Source organism: Pongo abelii, chromosome 8, assembly GCF_028885655.2.
Source record: "Pongo abelii isolate AG06213 chromosome 8, NHGRI_mPonAbe1-v2.0_pri, whole genome shotgun sequence".
Taxonomy (NCBI): domain Eukaryota; kingdom Metazoa; phylum Chordata; class Mammalia; order Primates; family Hominidae; genus Pongo; species Pongo abelii.
The window spans coordinates 38,354,381-38,372,555 of NC_071993.2; the positions used below are offsets into that span (position 1 = coordinate 38,354,381).

The window sequence follows — 18,175 nt, forward strand, 5'->3', positions numbered from 1 at the left end:
TGCACTCCAGCCTGGGTGATAGAGCAAGATACTGTCTCTTAAAAAAATTAAAGCAGAACTTTTTAGAAGACACACAAGATTATTATCAGCCTCACTGGCTATGGCCATCAAAAGTATAAACTAAACACAGGAAATTATCAGGGAAAAGTACAGGAAATTTTATCCCAACACAAGAAACACAACATAGACAACTTCAGAAGGTGCAGAGGTGGCTTATTAAAATGACCAAAAAGTTGAAGTGATTTCTGCATGAAGCAATATTGAGCTAGTCAATCTCTTCAGTCTAGAAAGGCAAAAATTTAGGGGAAGAGGGCAAACTCCCAAAGCCTTGAAGGATACAGTCAAGGAAGAATATGAAGTCATGAAATCTGGACAGTTAACAAGAGAGGCAAATTCAGGATCCATAAAACAAAGTCCGACTTTAGCCCTTCCTTGTTCATTCATTCAGTCTACAACTACTTGCTGAGCATCTATTACATCTAACACTGTGCTAGGTACCATGGATTCAGAGAGATCAAGAAAGCCACGGTCCCTGCCCTCTGGCACATAAATTCTAGTGGGAGAGACAAATATTAAGCTGATGTTTTTACAGATAAATATTTACTCAGTTTTGTCAAATCTAGCATACCATTAATTACACCATTATAATTGTAAGTCACCATTAATTGCAAGACATCTGCCAGTTTCAGAAAGATTAAAATGTAAAGAAAAATATGTAAATTTTAGAATTGACAAAATACAGTTACACATGTGGTTAAGTGCTATTAGAGAAAAGAAAGGATGCCAGGAAATGATAAATCAGGGATGCCTGAACTTAGCATATGATGGAATCTGAGTCGTGAAAGGATGCATGGGCATCACATAAGTGCTAAGGGAGGAAAAGACAATGAAAGAAAATGAGACATCGGCAGCTTTGCCATAGACTCTTGTGCCATCTTGTGTAAGAAAGATGTCAGGGCACTGAAGGAATGGAGAATAGGCCAATGTGGCCAGAGAGAGAACGGGAGCCGGGCTGCAGCTAAGGCTGGAGAGAAAGGCAGCACAACTGCCAATGCCTGTGGGAGCTGGCCAGATAATGGAAATATGTGATGGGGTAATGGGAGGCACGTTAACACAACAGAGGAGGGCAGGGACGGTAACATTCTGAACAGGGCATGGCCAGTCTAGAGAAGTTTGGAATTTAATTTTGTAAAACACTATGGGCCACAGAAAATGTTTCTGGAGTCTCTGTGTGACCCATAGGCTACCATATTAAGAAACTGGGGATTTGGCATAAGAGTAAAAGCAAGCCAAAAAAGGATTTAAAACTTGGGTGTGAGATGATCAGACTTATGCTTTCAAGACATCATCACTCTGTATTGGTAAATAAAGATGCAATGTATGGAGCAATATGTACAGTGTGCTACCTATGCATGTGGGAGAATGACAGCCAGAGAAAGAAATGGAGAATATGCTTAGATGCTCGAATGGGCAAAAATTATCCTCAGAAGAATACCTGAGAACCTGTCAACATTACTGATGGCATCTTGGGAGGACACTTGTATGTCCATAATACTTTCTGCATTTTGATCTGTGGGACAGAGCTACAATAAAATAAGCAAAGGGATGAAACTTCATTCTGGTCACCATGAAACTAAAGAGAGAAAGTGTGAAGTTATATAGGTGGCTACCTCAGGGGTCCAAGCCAGAGTGGATGGTGACACTAGTCAGGTGGCAGTAGAAATAAACAGAAGAAATGCATTAATAATATACAATCCACAGGACTTGATGGCTGATTGGATAGAAGGGTGAGCAAGAGTGAGGTGTCAAGATTTCTTGAAAGAGCAACTGGATGAATGAGAATGAGAGCTGCTGAAAAAGGGGAGAGGCAGTTCATGGGAGTGAATAGAATGGTTTTAGTTTTATGCATGTTTAGTTGGAGGTGAGTGTGAGACATGGAAGTGTAGATATTGCTGAGACAGCTGGAGAGGAGTCTGGGGCTCAGTAAAGAGGGCTGGATTAAAAAATGGAAGTGTGGGAGTACCTGTCTTAAATCAGGTCACCTGAAAAACAGATTCTGAAATGGGATGTGAGATGTAGCTTAAGTGATAGGAGAGAATATGTAGCTTAAGTGAAGAAAAGATGTAGCTTAAGTGAGATGAGAGAAAATTTTGAGCAAGTTGTTTGCAAATCAAAACAAAAATAAATTATACTGTTTAATATTCCTACTTTATTTGTATAATGCTCATTACGTGTCATAGCACCTCAAAGAAAAATTTCTGGAAAGATTTTCTTTGTCTTTTGATAGATGTAATGTAAATAGATTTTTAGCTGGGAGGAACAAATTCTTTTCTGTTTTTACAAAGTTCAGAAAGGCAGAAACTGTTTTGGACCCTATAATCATTGATTCATTCTTTTATTCATTCATGTGTTCTTTCAAAAAGAAACCATCAAGCAGCTTTCAAAGTAATTATTTTCACTTATTTCTAGGACAAATCAGTGAATACAACTGTAGGATTTATGGAACAAAAACGAGATTATTTTATTCTTATTTTGGCTTAATTATAAACAACATTTGTAACAGAAAAATCTTTCACGTTAATAGTTAATACTATGTTTTGTTTAAATTGTGCTCTATGTATGTTATGAGAAGAAACAAATACACTAAAGAGACTAAATTTGGGAGTCAAAACAGGTAATCTGATACGGAAGGTATTTTGAAAGTGGTGAAATATTTTACAGATAGACTAGCTTATTATCTTTAGAGTTAAAATGATGTAGAGAAAAGAATGGACAAAAAATTAGAAGTTGAGTATAAACTATGCAACTAGCTGGTTGTATGGACCTCAGTGGGTGACTTAACCTGTGGCTGACTTACTATCTGTTTATTTAAATAGTCAATTAAATTGACTGTCTTTTTCCATACTCAGGCTTACCGTGATAGTTAAACATATTTAAAAGCACTTTTTGAACTGTAATGCACAATACATAATTTTGAAATTTGTAAATTCTGTTTTTTGTTATAGTCACTACTTAGGAGAACTGCAATTACATTTCAAGAATAGAAAAATTTCAGAAACCTATTTTATACAAAGCAGGAATTCAAGTACTTCAGAAAAGTTTACTTATAAATGAGATTAATATCCATAAAAGACTCTACTTAATCAAATACCATTGAAGCTGGAAGTATAAACAAATACAATTCACTCATTTCTTAATTGACATTATATTGATAATAACCATGTTTATTTTTAAAATTTATATTTTACTTTATAACACATAAAACAATATGTATAAAACATGTCTTATAAAGTAATATATGTTTTAACAAATATATTATTTAGTGCAAGAGTGTACCCAACAGCCATGAGTCTAACAACTGGGACATAAGCAAGAATGTGTATATTAGTGCCCTGTAAAAAAAGAGATGAGATACATAAAAGGGTTTAACTGATAATAATGAATATGGTGCTAACAATTACTGAGAGTTTTCATATCTTGTTCAATTGTTGTGTTGTCAGATTTTTAGTTTCTGCCAACTGAGTGGGTATAAAATACGGCTATCTCATTGCATCTTAATTTGCATTTCCCTTATCCTTAATGAAATTGAGCTTTTTTTTCATAATTTTTGTTGCCAAAATATTTTCTCTTATGTAAAACTCCTGCCTTGGGTCTTTTACTCAGATTTCTACATGGTAATTGTATTATTGAGTTATAAGCTGTTGCTTTTCTAAAATATTGAAATCACTAATCTTTTGTTTATTACACATTTTGCAAATATCTTCACAGAGCTTCTGTCATATTTTTTATTTTCTTTTGAGAAAATTTTAATCGTTACTCAATCTTTTCTTGTGGAGTTAATGCTCTTCATGTATTATGTAAGGAAGTCTTCTTTACCCAAGTTTCAGAGGGACCTCTCCCATACTTTCTTCAAAAAATTGTTTCATATTTAACATAGAAATCTTTAAGTCATTAGCAATTTGTTTTAATATGATAAAAGAAAGGGGCCAACTTAATTTTTATATGGATTGACTTTTTTTGTTTCTCACTGCATTTATTGAATAATCTTTTATTTCTCCAACCATGCCACCTCTGTTTATTTCAGTTTCCTCTGTGCCTAAACTCGTATTCTGTCCAACAGGTCAGTCTGTCTATCCATGTGCCAATATCACACTTTCTAAATGCTACAGCGTTATCATAATTTTTTTATTATACTTTAAGTTCTAAGGTACACATGCACAACGTGCACGTTTGATACATAGGTATACATGTGCCATGTTGGTTTGCTGCACCCATCAACTCATCATTTACATTAGGCATTTTCCTAATGCTGTCCCTCACCCAGCCCTCCACCCCCCAACAGGCCTCACTGTGTGATGTTCCCCACCCTGTGTCCAAGTGTTCTCATTGTTCAGTTTCCACCTATGAGAACATGCAGTGTTTGGTTTCCTGTCCCTGCGATAGTTTGCTCAGAATGATGGTTTCCAGCTTCATCCATGTCCCTGCAAAGGACATGAACTCATCCTTTTTTAAGGCTGCATGGTATTCCATGGTGTATTGTGCCACATTTTCTTAATCCAGTCTATCATTGATGGACATTTGGGTTGGTTCCAAGTCTTTGCTATTGTGAATAGTGCCACAATAAACATATGTGTGCATGTGTCTTTATAATGGCATGACTTAAAATCCTTTGGGTATATACCCAGTAATGGGATGGCTGGGTCAAATGGTATTTCTAGTTCTAGATCCTCGAGGAATCACCACACTGTCTTCCACAATGGTTGAACTAATTCACACTCCCACCAACAGTGAAAAAGCATTCCTATTTCTCCACATCCTCTCCAGCATCTATTGTTTACTTTTTACAGTTTGACTTTTTAATGATCGCCATTCTAACTGGTGTGAGATGGTATCTCACTGTGCTTTTGATTTGCATTTCTCTAATGACCAGTGATGATGAGCATTTTTTCATGTGTCTGTTGGCTGCATAAATGTCTTCTTTTAAGAAGTGTCTGTTCATATCCTTTGACCATTTTTTGATGGGATTGTTTGTTTTTCCTTGCAAATTTGTTTAAGTTCTTTGTAGATTTTGGATATTAGCCCTTTGTCAGATGGGTAGATTGCAAAACTTTTCTCCCATTCTGTAGGTTGCCTGTTCACTCTGACGGTAGTTTCTTTTGCTGTGCAGAAGCTCTTTAGTTTAATTAGATCCCATTAGTCAATTTTGGCTTTTGTTGGCATTGCTTTTGGTGTTTTAGTCATGAAGTGCTTGCTCATGCCTATGTCCTAAATGGTATTGCCTAGGTGTCCTTCTAGGGTTTTTATGGTTTTAGGTCTAACATTTAAGTCTTTAATCCGTCTTGAATTAATTTTAGTATAAGGTGTAAGGAAGGGATCCAGCTTCAGCTTTCTACATATGGCTAGCCAGTTTTCCCAGGACCATTTATTAAATAGGGGATCCTTTCCCCATTTCTTGTTTTTGTCAGCTTTGTCAAAGATCAGATGGTTGTAGATGTGTGGTGTTATTTCTGAGGCCTCTGTTCTGTTCCATTGGTCTATATATCTGTTTTGGTGCCAGTATCTTGCTGTTTTGGTTACTGTAGCCTTGTAATATGGTTTGAAGTCAGGTAGCATGATGCCTCCAGCTTTGTTCTTTTTGCTTAGGATTGTCTTGGCAATACAGGCTCTTTTTTGTTTTTTTACATGATTTTTACAGTTAGGTTTTTCCAATTCTGTGAAGAGAGTCATTGATAGCATGATGGGGATGGCATTAAATCTATAAATTACCTTGGGCAGTATGGCCATTTTCACGATATTGATTCTTCCTATCCATGAGCATGGAATGTTCTTCCACTCGTTTGATTCTTCTTTTATTTCGTTGAAAAGTGGTTTGTAGTTCTCCTTGAAGAGGTCTTTCACATCCCTTGTAAGTTGGATTCCTAGGTATTTTATTCTCTTTGAAGCAATTGTGAATGGGAGTTCACTCATGATTTGGCTCTCTGTTTGTCTGTTATTGCTATATAGGAATGCTCGTTTATTTGTGTAGAGGTGTTTATAGTATTCTCTGATGGTAGTTTGTATTTCTGTGGGATCAGTGGTGATATCCTCTTTATCATTTTTTATTGCATCTATTTGATTCTTCTCTCTTTTCTTCTTTATTAGTCTTGCTAGTGGTCTATCAATTTTGTCGATCTTTTCAAAAAACCAGCTCCTGGATTCATTGATTTTTTGAAGGGTTTTTGTGTCTCTATCCCCTTTAGTTCTGCTCTGATCTTAGTTATTTTGCCTTCTGCTAGCTTTTGAATTTGTTTGCTCTCGCTTCTCTAATTCTTTTAATTGTGATGTTAGGGTGTTGATTTTAGATCTTTCCTGCTTTCTCTCATGGGCATTTAGTGCTATAAATTTCCCTCTACACACTACTTTAAATGTATCCCAGAGATTCTGGCATGTTGTGTCTTTGTTCTCATTGGTTTCAAAGAACATCTTTATTTCTGCCTTCATTTCATTATGTACCAGTAGTCATTCAGGAGCAGGTTGTTCAGTTTCCATGTAGTTGTGAGTTTTGAATGAGTTTCTTAATCCTGAGTTCTAATTTGATTGCACTGTAGTCTGAGAGACAGTTTGTTGTGATTTCTGTTCTTTTACATTGCTGAGGAGTGCTTTAATTCCAATTATGTAGTCAATTTTAGGGTAAGTGTGATGTGGTGCTGAGAAGAATGTATATTCTGTTGATTTGGGGTGCAGAGTTCTGTAGATGTCTATTAGGTGTGCTTGGTGCAGAGCTGAGTTCAAGTCCTGGATATCCTTGTTGATCTTCTGTCTTGTTGATTTGTCTAATATTGACAGTGGGGTGTTAAAGCCTCCCGTTATTATTGTGTTGGAGTCTAAGTCTCTTTGTAGGTCTCTAAAAACTTGCTTTATGAATCTGGGTGCTCCTGTATTGGGTGCATATATATTTCGGATAGTTACTCTTGTTGTTGAATTGATTCCTTTACCTTTACCAATGGCCTTCTTTGTCTGTTGTGGTCTTTTTTAGTTTAAAGTATGTTTTATCAGAGACTAGGATTGCAACCCCGGATTTTCTTTGCTTTCCATTTGCTTGGTAGATCTTCCTCCATCCCTTCATTTTGAGCCTATGTGTGTCTCTGCACATGAGATGGGTCTCCTGAATACAGGACACTGATGGGTCTTGATTCTTTATCCAATTTGCCAGTCTGTGTCTTTTAATTGGGGCATTTAGCCCATTTACATTTAAGGTCAATACTGTTATGTGTGAATTTGATCCTGTCATTATGATGTTATCTGGTTATTTGCCCATTAATTGATGCAGTTTCTTCATAGATTCGATGGTCTTTACAATTTGGCACATTTTTGCAGTGGCTGGTACTGGTTGTTCCTTTCCATGTTTAGTGCTTCCTTCAGGAGCTCTTGTAAGGCAGGCCTGGTGTTGACAAAATCTCTCAGCATTTGCTTGTCTGTAAAGTATTTTATTTCTCCTTCACTTAGGAAGCTTAGTTTGGCTGGATATGAAATTCTGGGTTGAAAAATCTTTTCTTTAAGAATGTGGAATATTGGCCCCCACTCTCTTCTGGCTTGTAGGGTTTCTGCTGAGAAATCCACTGTTAGTCTGATGAGCTTCCCTTTGTGGGTAACCCGACCTTTCTCTCTGGCTGCCCTCAACATTTTTTCCTTCATTTCAACCTTGGTGAATCTGACAATTATATGTCTTGGGGCTGCTCTTCTCGAGGAGTATCTCTGTGGTGTTCTACGTATTTCCTGAATTTGAATGTTGGCCTGCCTTGCTAGGCTGGGGAAGTTCTCCTGGAAAATATCCTGCAGAGTGTTTTCCAACTTGGTTCCATTCTCCCCATCACTTTCAGGTACACCAATCAAACATGGATTTGGTCTTTTCACATAGTCCCATATTTCTTGGAGGCTTTATTTGTTTCTTTTTACTCTTTTTTCTCTAAACTTGTCTTCTTGCTTTATTTCATTAATTTGATCTTCAATCACTGATACCTTTTCTTCCACTTGATTGAATCAGCTATTGAAGCTTGTGCATGCATCATGAAGTTCTTGTGCCATGGTTTTCAGGTCATTTAAGGTCTTCTGTACACTGTTCTAGTTAGCCATTCGTATAATATTCTTTCAAGGTGTTTAGCTTGCTTGAGTTGGGTTTGAACATATTGTTTAGCTCAGAGAAGTTTGTTATTACTGACCTTCTGAAGCCTACTTCTGTCAACTCATCAAAGTCATTCTCCATCCAGCTTTATTCCATTGCTGGCGAGGAGCTGTGGTCCTTTGTAGGAGAAGAGGTGCTCTGGCTTTTCAAATTTTCAGGTTTTCTGTCCTGGTTTCTCTCCATCTTTGTCATTTTATCTACCTTTGGTCTTTGATGTTGGTGACCTACAGATGGGGTTTTGATGTAGATGTCCTCTTTGTTGATGTTGATGTTATTCCTTTCTTTTTGTTAGTTTTCCTTCTATCAGTCAGGTCCCTCAGCTGCAGGTTTGTTGGAGGTTGCTGGAGGTCCATTCCAGACCATGTTTTCCTGGGTATCACCAGTGGAAGCTCAGTTGGAAATGCAGACATCACCCGTATTCTGCATCGATCGCTCTGGGAGCTGCAGACTGGAGATATTCCTATTTGGCCGTCTTAGAACGGACCTATCATAATTCTTAATTTCTATTAGGACAAACCATCCCTTATTCCTCCTTATGAGTATCTTAGTTAATCTTGTCTCTTTTCTATGCAAATATTAGAATCTGATTTTAAAACGCTGTATAAAACTGTTCAAATTTTCATTGAAATAGCATTAAAGCTATAGATTAATGTGTAAACATTTGATATTTTTATAACATTGGCTATATCCATGTATAAAATATTACTTTATCAATTGAGATTTCAGTTAATTTATTTGGAGAAAGTTTTAAAATATTAATTTGTCTTGCACATCTTTTGTTAGATTTTCCCTAGTAGACTACAGTTTTTGTTGCTATTACAAATAACATTGTAAAAATTATACTTTCTCTTTGTTGTTGCTCTATAAAATGCAGTTGATTGTTGCATAGGAATCTAACATTTTGCCAACTTGCATTGTATCCTCACATTATACTCAACTACTCTTGCTAGATTCTTTGGCATTGTTTCTTTCTTTTTAATCTTGTCTTATATATTTTTTTCTTTTTTTAGGCCACTAGTTAGGACAATTGAGACTTACCTTATAGCCAAGTATACATGTAATTAATTTTGTAAATATTATAAATGTAGATGAGAAGAATGTATATTCTATAATTTGGAGTGTGAAACACTGTTTTTTTTTTTTTTTTTAAGACAGAGTCTTGCTCTGTTGCCCAGGCTGGAGTGCAGTGGTGTGATCTTGGCTCACTGCAAGCTCTGCTTCCTGGGTTCATGCCATTCTCCTGCCTCAGCCTCCTGAGTAGCTGGGACTATGGGTGCCTGCCACCACGCCCGGCTAATTTTTGTATTTTTAGTAGAGATGGGGTTTCACTGTGTTAGCCAAGATGGTCTCAATCTCTTGACCTTGTGATCCTCCCACCTCAGCCTCCCAAAGTGTTGGGATTACAGGTGTGAGCTGCTGTGCCTGGCCTTATGACATACTATTAAATCAATTTTTAAAACTTTTCTGTTTACATATTATTTTTTGTCTGCTTAACCTCTTATAATTAAAAGATATGATGAAATTCTCACTATAGAGATGGATATATAAATTTTATTGTACCTGTATTATTTTTTCTTTATATATTTTGGGGCCATTTTATTAGCTTCATGCAAACTATATCTTCCATGTGAATTGAACTTTTATTATTATTATTATTATTTTAACCTTTATTTTAACTTCAGGGGTACATGTGCAGGTTTGTTACATAGGATAACTTGTGTAATGGGGGTTTGTTGTGCAGAGTATTTCATCACCCAGGTTTATATTATTATTATTATTATTATTATTATTATTATTATACTTTAAGTTTTAGGGTACATGTGCACAATGTGCAGGTTAGTTACATATGTATACATGTGCCATGCTGGTGTGCTGCGCCCATTAACTCATCATTTAGCATTAGGTATATCTCCTAATGCTCTCCCTCCCCCCTTGCCCCACCCCACAGCAGTCCCCAGAGTCATCATCCAGGTTTTAAGCCTAGTACCCTTTAGTTGTTTTTCCTGATCCTCTTCCTCCTCCCATCCTCCATCCTCCAGAAGGCCCCAGTGTGTGTTGTTTTTCTCTAGGTGTCTATTTGTTCTCATTCTTTAGCTCCCACTTACAAGTGAGAATATGTGGTATTTAGTTTGCTGTTTCTGTGTTAGTTCACTAAGGATAATGGCCTCCACCTTTATACGTGTCCCTGAAAAGGACATGATCTCATTCTTTTTTATGACTGTATAGTATTTTGTGGTGCTATGCACCAATTTTCTTTGTCCATTCTATCATTGATGGGTATTTAGGTTGATTCCATGTCTTCGCTATTGTGAATAGAGTTTCAGTGAACATACAAATGCATAAGTGTCTTTATAATAGAATAATTTATATTCCTTTAGGTATATACCTAGTAATGGGATTGCTGGGTCCAAAACTATAAAAACACTGGAAGACAACCTAAACAATACCATTTAGGACACAGGCACAAGCAAAGATTTCGTGATGAACTTTTATTATTATGTGATGACCCTCTCTATAGCTAATATAGTTTTTAAAAACTTGATATCCATATACTTTTTATTTAACCATTTTAATCACTTTCAAGTATACAATTTAGTGATATTAATACATTCACAATGTTGTGCTACCATTACCACTGTCTTAGTGAGTTCAGGCTGCTTAGTCAGTTCAGATACCATAGAGCGGATGGCTTAAACAACAGAAATTTATTTTTCAAAGTTCTGGAGCCTGGGAAGTCCAAGATGTAAACGTCAGCAACTGTAGTGTCTGGTAAGCACCCCTTCCTGGTTCACAGATGGCTGTCTTCTTACTGTGTCCTCACTTGGTAGAGGCGGAGCAAGAGCTAAAGTCTCTTTCTCCTCTCATAAAGACACTAATCCTGTCACGGTGGTTCCATGCTCAATGCCTTATCTAAACCAAATTACATGCCAAAGGTCCCACCCTCTAAAACTATCCCATTGGAGGTTAGAGTTTCATATACGAATTCTGAGGCACACAAATATGTAGTCCCTACCAACTACTTTTCATTTCCAGGACTTTATTATCCAAAACAGAAAGTCTGTACCCATTAAAAAATAACTCCTCACTGCCTTCTATCCCTAGCCCCTGGCAACCTGTATTCTACTTTCTATCTCTATGAATTTGCTTGTTCTAGGTACCTCATGTAAGTTGAATCATACAGTATTTATCCTATCATGTCTTGCTTACTTCACTTAGCATGTTTTCAAGGTTCATCTATGTTGTCACATGTAACCTAATGTAGTTTTCTGTGCTATAGTCCATTTTTACCGATATTACATTATTTGCCAGCATTCTTTTACCTAGTATTTGCCTGGTTTATCAGTTTAAATCTTTTAATATAGTCTTTTTTATCTTTATGCATCAGGAATGTTTTTTATAATCTATAATAGATTGATTTTCTCAATTCAATTGGAAAAATCTGACTTTTTTCTTGAGGAAAAGTCTTGTGCAATGGCAGGATCTGGAGTGCAATGGCAGGATCATAGCTCACTACAGTCTTCATCTCCTGTCCTCAAGCAGTCCTCCCATCTCAGCCTCCCAAGTAGCTGTGACTACAAGCATGTGTCACCACGCCCAGCTACTTTCTGTAGTTTTTGTAGAGACGAAGTTTTGTCATGTTGGCCAGGCTCATCTGAAATTCCTAAGCTCAAGTGATCTGTCAACCTTGGCCTCTTAAAATGCTGGGATTACAAGTGTGAGCCACCATGCCTGGCCAAATCTGACTTTTAATTGACATTAAAATCATGATTATTGATATATTGGTTGTTAAAACTTTCTACTTTTGTATTCAGATCTTATATTACTTTTCTCCTTGTTTTTTAATGGACTGAAGTTGAGATTGTGTTTTTTTCCCTTTATTTCCTATTTTATTGTTTTTTTTTTTCTCCACTGCTTTGGACTTTGGTTTCCTATTTTACCATATTGAATGTAAAATGAAACAGCATATTAATCCCTACTCCTCAACCTGATGTGTCTTAAAGAATATACATGTTAACCATGGTCTTGTTATTCTGTAATACATATTAATTCTTTAGAGACATTTATGCAGGACTCTAATATAAACTAATAACACACATTATATAAAAACTTTGGAGAATAAATGACAAAACCACAGTGCTCACTTTCAAGAACTAGAGACCATAGCATATTATAGCATGGATTTGGGGGAAAATATAGTTTCAGGTTCTGATTCTCCACTTATTATTTGAACCTGGGTAAATAAGATGGGTGTGAGTAAGATAGGTGAGTGTAATAATATCTATGATGCAGTATTCATTTATTTATTCATTCATTTATTCACCAGTTAATATTTGTTTGAACTAATATGTGATTGACCATGTACCAAATCCTGGCTATTTGGTAATAAACAAGATGTATTTATACTCTCTTGTTATAAAATTTACAGTCTTGGAAAAACATAAATAAAAAAATTATACAAACGACTGAGACAAATTCTCAGAAGAAAGAAATTGGTGTGCAATAAGAGGCTCTTTTAATGATATTAGGTATAAAGTATTTGAAATGTTGTAAGCACTCAGTAAATGATGGTAATATTATGGATAATAATGTCAATGTCTTTGGAGTTTATAATACATAAATATTAAAAGTGAAAAATATGTTATGTAATGAAATACTAAATTGTGTGTTATAGGCATTACAGTTTCTGAGTGATGCTAAAAACATGCTATTTTCAAAAGCAGACTTCAGTGTAGTCAGCAGAAACAGATGTGGAAATGACAGAGATGATGCAATTGGAAGACAAAAACTTTAAAACAATTATAGCTATGTTTAAGCAGTTAAAGGAAAACATAAACAAAATAAGGAGAAACATAAAAGTTAAAAAGAACAAAACTATAAACTTCTCAATTTGAAGCATATCTACATGAAATTTTCACTGATGGAATGAAAATCAGGGGAGATACTGTAGGAAAGAAAAGTAGCAAACAATAGAAACTTGACAAAGTACATTTACAAGTAAAAGTAAAAATACCAAAAAAGCAAAGGAAAAGAAAAGAACCTCAGTGGTTTGTGGAATAATATTAAACAATTCAACAATGCATATTGGGGTCCTAATCCATGAATGAATGTATCCAAAAAGTGGAACATGCGAGGGAGATTATCATAATGCCTTGTGATTTAATATTGTTTACTCTGTTGGAGTTTGGAATTACTTAGGACCTGTTACTCCTTTCTGCTTTCCTTTTTCTTTATTTTGGAATGGAAATGCTTATCCTATGCGTGTCCTACCATTGTATTTTAAAAGTAGATAACTTGTTTTTGCAGGCTCACAGATAAGATTTTGGGCTTTTAAATTGGTGCTGGAATGAGTTAAGACTTTGGGGCTATGGTGATGGAATAAATGTATTTGTATGTTTAAAAGACATGAGTTTTAGGGAACCAGGGGTAAAATCTTATGGTGTGGATGTTCATCCCCTCTGAGACTCATGTCAAAACTTAATCCCCATTGTTACAGCATTAAGAAGGTGGGAAATTTGATTATGATATTTGTGAGGTGGAACTTTTGGGAGATATTTAAGATTAGATGAGGTTGAGTGTGGAGTATTAGTGGTGTTATAAGAGGAGAAAGAGATATTTGAGCTAGCATGCTCATTTCCCCACCATGTGATGCCCTGCACTATCTTGAGACTTTGCAGAGAGTCTCCATTAGCAAGAAGGTTCTCACTAGATGAGGCCTATTATCCTTGGACTTCCTGGGCTCTGGAATTGTAAAAAAAAAAATGAATTTATTTTCTCTATAAATTATCTATTCTCTCTTTCTGCCTTTCTCTCTGTCTGTCTCTCTCTCTCTTTTAAGAGACAGGATCTCACCATGTTGCCCAGGCTTGTCTTGAACTCCTAGGCCATAGTGACCCTCCTACCCTGGCCTCCCAAAGTGCTGGGATTACAGGCATGAGCCACCACACCTAGCCAATTATCCAGTCTCACAGTGAACTAAGATAAGTAGTTAAAGGAAAATATTAACACAGTAAGGAGAGACACGAAATATTAAAAAGAAGAAAATTAAACTTTTAAACTTGAAAAATATTTGCATAAAAATATCACTGATGGGATTAAAAGCAAAGAAGATGATATAAAAGAAAAATCAGCCTGGTGTGGTAGCTCACACCAGTAATCCCAGTACTTTGGGAGGCCAAGGTGGGAGGATTGCTTGAGCTCAGGAGCTTGTGAACAGCCTGAGCAACATGGTGAAGCCCCCTCTCTACTAAAAAAAATACAAAAATTAGCTGCGAGTGGTGGTTCGAGCTACTTGGGAGGCTGTGATGGGAGAATCACCTGAGCCCAGAAGGTGGAGGTTGCAGTGAGCTGGGATTATGCCACTGCATTCTAGCCTGGGCCACAGAGTAAGAAACTGCCTCAAATAAATAAATAAATAAACTTAGAAAGGAAAGAAAAATCAGTGAAGTTGAGGGTATAACAATGGAAACAACAAAATAAAGGGCAGTTAAAAAGAAAAAAAGGAGTTTCAGAAATTTCTGTAATAACATTAAAGTATCTGTTATGTGTGCATTTGATTTCCAGAAGGTAAAGACAGACATGAAATGATATAATAAATATTTGAAAAATAACGTTTCCAGGTTTTCCCAATATGATAAAAACTGTAAGCTTACAGATATAAAAAGCTTAATTAAGTGCAATCAAGGGAAACATGTACACACAAACACTCTGAGGCACATTACAGTTAAATTACTGAAAATAAATGATAAGAGAAAATCTTAAAAGTAGCCATTTATTCCACATAAAGTGGAATAAAAATTAAAACAACAGAACACTTCTTACTAGAAACTAAGTAAATAGGGACAACATACTCAAGGTTTGACCACCCCCAATCTACCAATTTATAATTCTATATCCAGCAAAAATGCGCATACTGTCAATCAACTCCAAAGCAACCACTTAGAAAATTAAAAAAGAGTTAGAAATAATATGCCAATAGCAGAGATAAAATGAATTCCTAAAAAATATCCAGTTAATAAAAAGGAAGGCAAGAAATAAAGAAAAACAATAGAATAAATAAAAGATGAATTAAAAGAAAACAAATAGCAAGAATGTAGACTTAAATGCAATCATACTAATTATAATTTAAAATGGACTAAAATAAATGGACTAAAATTCCCAATTAAAATATAACAATTGTCAGCACAAAAGTCTGGCTACATAAAACTCACTCTAAAAACTTATAGCATAAACATGTTAAATCAAAATAATTTTAAAATATATATCATGCAAATGGTAATTATAAGCTAGAGTGACTAAAATCATATCAGACAGAATATAAACTAATATTTCTAGTGATAGAGATAAGAGATATTTCATAACCATAAAATTGTCAATCAAGAAGAAATAACAATCTTAAACACGTATGCTTCCAACATTAGAGCTTTAATAGACATTAAATAAAAGCTCACAGAACCAAATAGAGAAACAGACAAACCTACAATTATTGTTGGAGACTTAAACACTGCTCTTTTCGTAATTGATAGAACAAGTAGACGAAAAAACAGAATAGGTAGAAAAGATCCAAATGGCATTGAAAATTACTTGATATAAGTAAAATTTATAAAGCATTCACACTAAAAAAAGCAGAATATACATTTCCTATAAGTGTATATGAAACATTCACTAAGATATACCATAATTTAGGCTATAAAATAAGTTTCAATATATTTAAGAGGACAGAAACTAAACAGAGTGTGTTCTCTGACTACAACAAAATTTCATGAGAAATATCAGAAAAATATATGAAAAACCCTAGATATTTGCAAAAAGCAAAACAAAACATCACTTCTATGTATCTTAGAAATAAGCCATAATTGAAATTAGAAAATATTTTGAATCAAGTGAAAAATAATTAAAGATATATCAAAATTTTCAGGATGCAGGTAACATTGCCATTAGAATGAAATAATTATAGCTTTACAAGATTTTGTATAGAAATGAAATAAGTAAAATCAATTATTTCAGCTTTTGTTTTAGAAATATAAATTAGAAAACATATTCAAGGTAAGCAGAAAACAGGAAATAATGTAGATAAGAGCAAAAATCAATAAAATAGAAAATTTAAAAATGTAGTAATTAAAGCAAGAACTAGATTTTTAAAATCTTAATAAATACTTTAAAGAAGTGATAAATTGGGGGGTGGAGCCAAGATGGCCAAATAGAAACAGCTCCAGTCTACAGGTCCCAGCATGAGTGACGCAGAAGACAGGTGATTTCTGCATTTCCAACTGAGATACTGGGTTCATCTCACAGGGGAGTGCCAGACAGTGGGTGCAGGACAGTGGGTGCAGCACACAGTTTGTGAGCTGAAGCAGGGCAAGGCATCGCCTCACCTGGGAAGCTCAACGGGTCAGGGAATTCCCTTTCCAGGTCAAAGAAAAGGGTAACAGACAGCATCTGGAAAATCAGGTTACTCCCACCCTAATACTGTACTTTTCCAACAGGCTTCACAAACAGCACACCAGGAGATTATATGCCACACCTGGCTTGGAGGGTCCTCCACCCACGGAGCCCAGCTTACTGCTAACACAGCAGTCTGAGATCAAACTGCAAGGCAGCAGCGAGGCTGGGGGAGGGGCGCCCGCCATTTTTCAGGCTTCAGTAGGTAAACAAAGCGGCTGGGAAGCTCAAACTAGGTGGAGTCCGCCACAGCTCAAGGAGGCCTGCCTGCCACTGTAGGCTCCACTTCTGGGGGCAGGGCACAGACAAACAACAGACAGCAATAACCTCTGCAGACTTTAATATCCCTGACAGCTTTGAAGAGAGTAGTGGTCCTCCAGCATGCAGCCTGAGATCTGAGAACGGGCAGAGTGCCTCTTAAAGTGGGTCCCTGAACCCTGAATAGCCTAACTGGGAGGCACCCCCCAGTAGGGGCGGACTGACATCTCACACAGCTGGGTACTCCTCCAAGACAAAACTTCCAGAGGAACGATCAGGCAGCAGCATTTGCGGTTCACCAATATCTGCTGTTCTGCAGCCACTGCGGCTGATACCCAGGTAAACAGGGTCTGCAGTGTCCAGTAAAGTCCAACAGACCTGCAGCTGAGAGTCCTGGCTATTAGAAGGAGCACTAACAAACAGAAAGGACATCCACACCAAAAACCCATCTGTACGTCACCATCATCAAAGACCAAAGGTAGAAAAAACCACAAAGATGGGGAAAAAACAGAGCAGAAAATCTGGAAACTCTAAAAATCAGAGTGCCTCTCCTCCTCCAAAGGAATGCAGCTCCTCACCAGCAACAGAAAAAAGCTGGATGGAGAATGACTTTGACGAGTTGAGAGAGGAAGGCTTCAGAAGATCAAACTACTCTGAGCTAAAGGAGGAAGTTTGAACCAATGGCAAAGAAGTTAAAAACTTTGAAAAAAAAATTAGATGAATGGATAACTAAAACAATCAATGCAGAGAAGTCTTTAAAGGACCTGATGGAGCTGAAAACCATGTCATGAGAACTACTTGATGAACACACAAGCATCAGTAACTGATGTGATCAATGAGAAGAAAGGGTATCAGCAATGGAAGATGAAATGAATGAAATGAAGTGAGAAGAGAAGTTTAGAGAAAAAAGAATAAAAAGAAACAAACAAAGCCTCCAAGAAATATGGGACTATGTGAAAAGATGAAATGTACGTCTTATTGGTGTACCTGAAAGTGACGGGGAGAATGGAACCAAGTTGGAAAACACTCTGCAGGATATTTTCCAGGAGAACTTCCCCAATCTAGCAAGGCAGGGCAACATTCAAATTCAGGAAATACAGAGAATGCCACAAAGATACTCCTTGAGAAGAGCAACTCCAAGACAAATAATTGTCAGATTCACCTAAGTTGAAATGAAGGAAAAAATGTTAAGGACAGCCAGAGAGAAAGGTTGGGTTACCCACAAAGGGAAGCCCATCAGACTAACAGCTGATCTCTTGGCAGAAACTCTACAAGCCAGAAGAGAGTGAGGGCCAATATTCAACATTGTTGAAAAGT

The 18,175-nt window shown here is 36.4% G+C and overlaps 1 long non-coding RNA gene across 1 annotated transcript in view; it reads left to right on the forward strand.

Moving 5' to 3' along the window:
* Positions 1-17,878, forward strand: part of LOC134762035 (uncharacterized) — a 72,781-nt gene extending 54,903 nt beyond the window's left edge. The window contains exon 9 of the long non-coding RNA XR_010141494.1: positions 16,645-17,878. This is a non-coding gene — a long non-coding RNA (uncharacterized LOC134762035). The remainder of the gene's footprint in view (positions 1-16,644) is intronic.
* Positions 17,879-18,175: the final 297 nt, after the last annotated feature.